The following is a 9,439-nucleotide window of genomic DNA, read 5'->3' as shown; positions in this document are numbered from 1 at the left end:
TTTTACCCCACGATTAGACTAGAACCTATCGTCTAAATTTTACCCCAACGGTTAGACTAGAACCTATTTTATCGTCTAAATTTTACCCCACAATTAGATTAGAACCTATTCTGTCGCCTCGTTAATGGCTTTTATCAACCTTAGACTTCTTGTTAATACATGCAATCATACTACAGTAAAACTGCGAGCGCTCGAGGACGCTGGGGACTGAGCATAAACTCGAGTGATTCGATGTTTCGCATGACCCAAGTTTCCATTTTAGTCTAGAATGAAATGTCTAAGAATTTATTTTTTAAAGTTTGAAGTGGTCAGTTTTTTTCGGCATGCATTGCGTTGTGGAAATGGTTCCAAAACGGTCATATATAAATTCTCGTCATTAACTTTTCACAATTATCTTCTCAGATTAGACTAGAACCTATTCTGTCGCCTAGTTGATGCCTTGTATCAGCTCGGGACTAAGCTTCGACCTCAAGTGACCGCCAGTTTTCGAACGACCGCTTGTTCGAATGACCGCTGTTTTACTGTTATTAACTATACAGGTTGCGAAGAACTTCCTGTATGGGTACAAGTGGGCTTCATCTTGTGTACTACTCTACACAGGTAAGTGTTAGTTTAAAATGGCATGCACTATAGCACGAGGCATGTGATTTGTGCGAGTATCATGGAGCCTACGCGTACAAGTTTAGTCTGACTTTTAATCTAACCTGCAACTCTTACAAGTACAAGTACACGTACACGCAGGGTTCCGCAACCTTTCTATTGTTAATGGTCATGCTTTAAGTGGTGCGTCTTTATGACTGTGTACTTACGGTACTGCCATGGAGTGTTTCCGGCGGACCCACTGGCGGACCTCCTCTCCCTTGTCCTCAAAGGACGGTTCAACAATTAGCGTCCGCAAAGCCCGCCACTTCCGGTCCGCGTCCGCCTCCTCCGCCCGCGAAAACCGACCTGCCAGCATCATGGGCTTCAAGTCAAGCCTGGTCTAGCCCGTTTGTCACTCTTTGTGCAATGGTCGCTCTTTACATACAATTATTAAGTCACAATTAAATAACTGTTTAGAGCAGTTATGCTGGTAACATATTCATTGTTTCTCTTCCGGTCCAGAGAAATTAAATCGTCTATGCTACCATGGGAACAGACGCAACAGATAACGATTACTTCAACACGAGTCTATGAACGCATTTTATTCATTCACACTTCAACATCATAATATTTCCAATGATGTAAATATGGTTTCAGTACGTTTTTATGAAATCGTTTTCAGGAAATAATTTCAAACCTTCAAATTGTTGAAGCCTGCACTTCATCTGAAGAACAATGGACTGTTTAAACAATGCTGTTTGGAGTTTAAAAGTCCATAAATCCATATCTCATTTAGGCACAAAATGTGCCATTATCATAAATTATGAGTCTGGCAGTGGGTATTGATATACCATTAAAAGCCATTAAAATTGAAAGTTTTTGTTTGTTTGGTAAATGATAAGCGATAAATATTGATGAACAGAACTGGAGTAAATAGATGTAACGATTTATACTGTAATGAGTTGATGTTGTCAAATAATAAAAAAAAAAAAACTATAAGATTTCTACATTATGTGATTGTTTGTGATCACATGTTACAGTATTACTTTCACAAAAACATTTTGCAACATTTGTTTAAAGGAAAAAACTGCGAACTCTTCATACAGTCTTAATGTAGGACATTGCAATCCTACGAAGGCGGATCACCCGATATTCCAGGGTAATATATAATACACTGCAATCCTACGAAGGCGGATCACCTGATATTCAAGGATAATATATAATACATTGCAATCCTACGTAGGCGGATCACTCGATATTCAAGGGTGATATATAATACACTGCAATCCAACGAAGGCGGATCACTCGATATTCAAGGATAATATATAATACATTGCAATCCTACGAAGGCGGATCACCCGATATTCAAAGATAATATATAATACATTGCAATCCTACGAAGGCGGATCACTCGATATTCAAGGGTAATATATACATTGCAACCCAACGAAAGCGGATCACCAAACATTTAACGGTAAATGTAAGACATTGCAATCCTACGAAGGCGGATCACCCGATATTCAAGGATGATATTAAGACATTGCAATCCTATGAAGGCGGATCACTCGATATTCAAGGGTAATATATAATACACTGCAATCCTACGCAGGCGGATCACCCGATGTTCAAGGGTAATATATAATACATTGCAATCCTACGAAGGCGGATCACTCGATATTCAAGGGTAATATATAATACATTGCAATCCTACGAAGGCGGATCACTCGATATTCAAGGGTAATATATAATACATTGCAATCCTACGAAGGAGGATCACTCGATATTCAAGGGTAATATATAATACATTGCAATCCTACGAAGGCGGATCACTCGATATTCAAGGGTAATATATAATACAATGCAATCCTACGAAGGCGGATCACTCGATATTCAAGGGTAATATATAATACACTGCAATCCAACGAAAGTGGATCACTCGATATTCAAGGGTAATATATAATACACTGTAACCCAACGAAAGCGGATCACTCGATATTCAAGGGTAATATATAATACACTGTAATCCAACGAAAGCGGATCACTCGATATTCAAGGGTAATATATAATACACTGCAATCCAACGAAGGCGGATCACTCGATATTCAAGGGTAATATATAATACACTGCAATCCAACGAAGGCGGATCACTCGATATTCCAGGGTAATATATAATACATTGCAATCCAACGAAGGCGGATCACTCGATATTCAAGGGTAATATATAATACACTGCAATCCAACGAAGGCGGATGATCCGATATTCAAGGGTAAATGTAAGACATTGCAATCCTACGAAGGCGGATCACCCGATATTCAAGGGTAATATATAATACACTGCAATCCGACGATGGCGGATCACTCGATATTCAAGGGTAATATATAATACACTGCAACCCAACGAAAGCGGATCACTCGATATTCAAGGATAATATATAATACACTGCAATCCAACGAAAGCGGATCACTCGATATTCAAGGGTAATATATAATACATTGCAATCCTACGAAGGCGGATCACCCGATATTCAAGGATAATATTATAATGTGAGGGACTGGGCCTGCTTCTTGACATGGATTGGCAACAACGATGAATAATAACTTTAACCATACTTACATATTTACCACGATTTCTATAGATATCAATGTGCCAAGTTTCTGACAGTTTTGACAGGTCGCGGAAATATATGACATTTGCATGTAAATAACCATTGAAGAAGGTTTCATGCATATATCACTATAAAATATATTGTCACTTGTGAAAGAGTATATCTTACACTATTCGTATCTCATTGGTAACGTCATAATTCCACTGGAAAGTAACTTTTGTATCACATGTATATGTGGCGCCATCTGAACTTGTCTGTTTACGAAATATTGGTTCGTGAGATTTGCGAAGTAACACAGCAAATCATGTAAGGTTAATTTACACTATGATTATATATGGATGATTAATATAGCAGAACAGTTTTAGTATATTAGTTATTGAAATTAGCAATAACTTTAATGTTCGGCCTATAACTATTTCTTGGACCGCGGACTGACACAAGGTAGAAGACTTTTGTCGCGTCTTTTCGATTGGCTGAGAAGAGGGAAATTGGCGAATGCAGCATTTTCATTGGCGGGAGCTGACGAAGTACTACTACGGTGGCTGCTGAAGATGTATCAAGGAGCTGGGTATAAAATGGAACGCGCAGAAGAACAGAGATCTCTTTTTGCATTTCTTTAGGCCTGACAACATCAAAATTTACACTAACATAACTAACAGAAACTTACATAACTTAAGACTTCTACGGATGGCGTCGCAAATGTAACTATATTGCTTCATTGTTGGTTAATTATAACAAATAAAATAAGTAACATTTAAACATATTTTCGTCTTTTTATTCTCGTTCAACAATAATTAACCTTCACAGACTAACGACTAAAAAAGGGGTCACTCTAGCGAAATAATATCTTGCATTTCATAAACGGGGTAAACTGAATACTCTTACACTGGTGTCAGATGTGGGATGCTGATATTTTTAGCATCGACGAACTTTTGTTAAGATATTATTTCTGGAGAGAGTGACAGAACGGGAGCGACAGAGCGGAATTGCACAGCGGGAGCGGATTTGACAGAGCGGGAGCGGCAGGGCGGAATAGCAGAGCGGGAGCGGATTTGACTGAGCGGGAGCGGCAGAACGGATTTAGCAGAGCGGGAGCGGTAGAACGGAATAGCAGAGCGGGAGCGGATTTGACAGAGCGGGAGCGGCAGAACGGATTTAGCAGAGCGGGAGCTTTTACAGAGAGGGAGCGGCAGAACGGAATAAGAGAGCGGAGCGGTAGAGCTGAATAGCATAGCGGGAGCGGCAGAGCGGAATTGACTGATTTTTAAATATATGTATATCTGTTTAATGCTTATGTACTATCATACATTAAAGGAAAGAAGTTCATAACAATCTTCATTCTTCTTTTTTATTTTCTGTAGCCATACAATTGTTCTAAAATGTGTGATTATAGCGACCAGTCCGACTCTGAGATCGACTTTAATATGAACCAAAACGAACATGGGGACGAGCATCAAGGGGATGATGGGGAGGGTGACCATGCTGAAACAGGACCGATGTTCAGGAGACGCCCACGCCCAAACATCAAACCCGACCCATATACAGGAGAAGAAGATTGGGATCAGTATTTTACTTATTTTGAAGATTGTGCGGAGCTGGCACAGTGGACAGATAAAGAAAAACTATTGTACTTGGCGACCTCCCTTAAGCAGCAGGCACGTGTCCACTACAGTTCTCTACCTGTTTCGGAAAAACGTTCTTACAAGCTACTGACAAGCCGACTTGAGCAGAGATTTGGCAGTAAACGGCAACAGAATAGGTGGCTTGCGAAAATGCAGAACAAGATAAGGGGAAAATCTGAAACAATAGCTGCTTTTGGTGACGAAGTACGGTTGCTGGCCCAAAAAGCATATTCGACACTAGATGAAGAGGCACAAGAGATGCTGGCGCTTCAACATTTCAACAAGAACGTTTCCGCAGAAATGAGGTGTCGCCTTATGGATAGAAATTGTAAGACCATAAGCGAAGCCGTTGAAGTCGTCGAACGCTATGAAGAGGTGCTAGGACGAGCGAATATCGGCACAGGGTCGCTGCCCATACGAGGTGTTACAAGTGTAAGCAACACCGCAAGGCCTAGCATTACCAGCCAAACAAATTGTGAAGATTTGCGTAATGCCATTATCAAAATCGAGCAACGGTTGGACAAGCTTGAGATTGTTAACAAAAGCAAAACTCCTGCGAGGACGTGCTGCTATAGATGTGGAGCAGGGGACCATTTTATTAGGGATTGTCCGGTAAGAGGTAGTGACAATAGAAAATTTTTGCAGTCGGAAAACTTAAAACCGTCTCATCAGTAGGTCGTGATGTGACGGGTGTGAATGAAAATCGACTTAGACACACTGACGTTTCATGCGGCGTCGACAAGCGGGGTATGAGGGTAGGGCATATCTGGGACAACTCGAAAGCAAGGGACAATGGCATATATGGTAAAGGAAACATAGAAGAAACAGCGGTGGAACTCCTGTTAGACAGTGGGGCTACCGCAACGCTCATATCAAAGGAAACTTTTATAAAGATAGGAAAGGAAACAGCCATATTGCAAGAACACAACCATTGTGTACAAGCTATAGACGGAACCCCCCTGAGTGTGCATGGCTCTTGTGATGTACAAATGACGTTAGGGAGATGCAAGGCTACGGTTAAGGTCATTGTTTGCGACATTCCTCTACAGGGCATACTAGGACAAGATTTCATAACGGAACATATAAAATCATGGGATATACAGGGGCAGACACTACACACAATTGATGGTAAAACGATTGAATGCGAAGCAGAGATAAGGGGACAAAGAATATGCCGGGTGCTGGTAAAAGAAAGGGTGGATTTACCACCTAGAAGCTATAAAATGTTACCTGTAGAAGTAAAAGGCACCACGTGTTTGCCGGGAACAGCATTCATAGAAAACTCACGTGACCTACAGGATACAAATTGTACGGTGGTGGTTGGAATCATTGAGACCTGTGTTGAGGACACCGCTGTATGTGTAGTGAACGATAATGACCAGACCATTACATTGGAAGTGGGATACAGCGTTGGCCACTGTTTCCCATTGGAAAATCCTTGCTACCCTGAACCATTTTTTGAAAGGTGCGCAGCAGTAACCGATTGTACCAATGAATGTATCGATGTATCTTCACAAGAGGTCCTGCTACCAGAGCATGTGCAAGAAATGTATGAGCGAAGTGTTGTCCACCTTCAACCCGAGGAAAAGAAAAAACTTTGCGAAATTACTTAACAAATATCAAGACATATTTGCAAGATCATCTGATGACCTTGGCTGTACAAACCAAGTTAAACACACTATCAACACTGGAACAGCTAACCCTATCAGACAGCCACCAAGAAGACAGCCATACGGTAAAAGAGAAATAGAACGAAGTGAAGTACAGAAGATGCTACAGAAGGGTATCATAGAGCCGTCCAATAGTCCATGGTCATCGCCAATAGTTTTGGTATCTAAAAAAGATGGATCGACCAGATTTTGTGTGGACTATCGCAAACTAAATGAGGTCACTATCAAGGATGCATACCCTATCCCACGGGTTGATGATTGTCTAGATGCGCTGTCCGGATCCAAATGGTTTAACACGATGGACCTTTGCTCGGGATTTTGGCAGGTTGAGATGGATGACAAAGACAAACTTAATACAGCTTTCTCCACATGCGAGGGGTTGTACCATTTCAAGGTCATGCCCTTCGGTCTAGTTAATGCCCCTTCGACCTTCGAAAGGGTCATGGAGGACGTTCTGAGGGGCCTGCAGTGGGTCGAGTCCTTGCTGTACCTAGATGACATAATTACGCCGGGGAAAACAGTTGATGAATGTTTAACACGATTGAAAAATGTTTTTGAACGACTAAGACCAGCCAACCTAAAATTGAAACCATCGAAATGTGTATTTTTCCAAAAGACAGTAATATTTTTAGGGCATATAGTTTCGGAGCAGGGTGTTGAAACGGATCCAGAGAAGATCAGAACAGTCAAAGAATGGCCTGTACCAGAAACCTGCAAGGAGGTTAGAAGCTTTTTGGGGCTTGCATCATACTACCGAAGATTTGTTAAGGGGTTTGCAGATATTGCCAAACCACTACATAAACTCTGTGAGAAGCGAACAAAATTTGTCTGGAACAACCGACTGTCAAGAGGCATTCGACCACCTCAAGAGATTGCTAACGTCTGCTCCCATTCTCGCATACCCTCAACTTGGTTCCCAGTTCATTCTGGATACCGATGCTTCGGACAACGGAGTAGGGGCAGTACTTTCGCAGGTTTAAAATGGACAGGAGAAAGTGGTTGCATACATGAGTAAGACGATGAATGTCCATGAGAGGTCATACTGCATCACAAGAAAAGAATTGCTAGCTGTCATTTGTGCTCTAAAACATTTTCACAATTACCTTTATGGACAGAAAATACTTCTAAGGACTGATAACTCGGCTGTCAGCTGGGTAAGAACATTGAAAGCGCCAACAGGTCAGGTCACTCGCTGGCTTCAAGAATTGAACACCTATGATATCGCGGTAGAACATAGGGCTGGAGTGGGACACCGTAATGCTGATGCCCTATCGCGTAAACCGTGCAAGTCCTGCAAGCACCAACAAGAGTTACAGGAGGCCAAAGAGGGGGAAGAAGATCAAGAACCACTTGAAGATACCATAAGGGTTGTAACTAGGAGCCAAACAGCAGCACAATCATTACAACTGAAAAGGGCTGACTTTCTCTTGAACGACTGGGAACCACTAGACATCTCACGAAGTCAACAAGCTGACACTAGCATTGGCACAATCAAACTTGCAAAAGAAGAAAACAGAACAAGACCAGACTGGAATGATATTTCAAGTTCAACAGCTGAGACAAAAACTCTTTGGAGGCAATGGGATCGGTTGCAAGTTGTAGGGGGAGTGCTGTTCCGGAAGTACGAAGAAGATGATGGGGGAATATTGCACCAGTTGGTTACCCCATCCGACAGGCGTGAAGAGGTGTTGAAAATTTTTACCATGACTTGGCAACTGGAGGGCATCTTGGGGTTATGAAAACCCTGTACAAAATAAGACAATCATTTTACTGGCCTGGGATAGCTGAAAGTGTAAAAAGTTACTGCATCACGTGTGACATCTGTGCGGTTAACAAACTTTCGAGACAGTCAAATAAAGCTCCACTAGGACAGTACTTGGTTGGAGAACCTATGGAGAGAGTACAAATAGACATATTGGGGCCACTTCCGGTCACGACCAATGGAAGCCGGTATATTCTGGTTATGATAGACTGGTTTACCAAGTTGACAGAGTGCGTGGCAATTTCAGATTTGGAGACCAAAACTGTCGCCAAGGCGTTTGTGGACAACTTCATATGTCGTTATGGCACCCCACTTCAGGTGTACACAGACCAAGGCCGAAGTTTCGAGTCCAAACTTTTAGAAGATGTGTGTACCTACCTGGGAATACAGAAGCTGCACGCAACATCGAAGAGACCCCAGGCAAATGGACTAGTAGAGAGGTTTAACAGGACACTCTTGGCGATGTTGAAGTCATATTGTCAAACTGAACAGGACAGTTGGGATACCCACCTTCAACAAGTTTTAATGGCATATCGATCATCCCCACAAAGGAGTACCTCAATAACACCGAACAAAATGATGTTTGGACGCGATATTCGTCTTCCATTACAGGCAGTAGTTGGGTGCCCTGAAAATAACTTAACAGACACAACACCAGAGAGCTATATTGCTGGACTACAAAGAAAACTGACACTTTGTCATGAGGTGGCGCGAAAGCATCTGAAGTCTGCAGCCATGTGTCAAAAGAAACACTATGACTGCAGCGCTAAAAAGAGAAAATTCTTGGCGGGACAAGTAGTTTGGTTCCACGATCCCTCAAGAAAAGTCGGAGTCAGCTCTAAATTAGCCGTTAAGTGGAAGGGTCCCTTTCTAATCACTAGGGTAATAGATGACATGGTATGCAAGGTGAAATTGTCATCTAGAGCATGTCCAAAGGCGTACCACGTGGACAGACTCTTTCCATACAGGGGGGCAAACATTCCACGTTGGATTACAAAAGTCCAGTCAAAATGCACATAAATATGAACATACAATTATATTTGACAATAAATAATTTGTGTTAGTCTGTGGAGGTTTGTTTAAATAATATTAAAATTGTAATAGTACATATCATTGTATCAAACTAAAGAAGATTAGAAATCAGTTTATTCCCGAATTTGCTATTCTATGGTTGGATATTTCAGGGTAAAATGCTGG

The sequence above is a fragment of the Mya arenaria genome, chromosome 9 (assembly GCF_026914265.1).
Source record: "Mya arenaria isolate MELC-2E11 chromosome 9, ASM2691426v1".
In the NCBI taxonomy this organism is placed as follows: domain Eukaryota; kingdom Metazoa; phylum Mollusca; class Bivalvia; order Myida; family Myidae; genus Mya; species Mya arenaria.
This window is presented reverse-complemented; position numbering follows the sequence as displayed.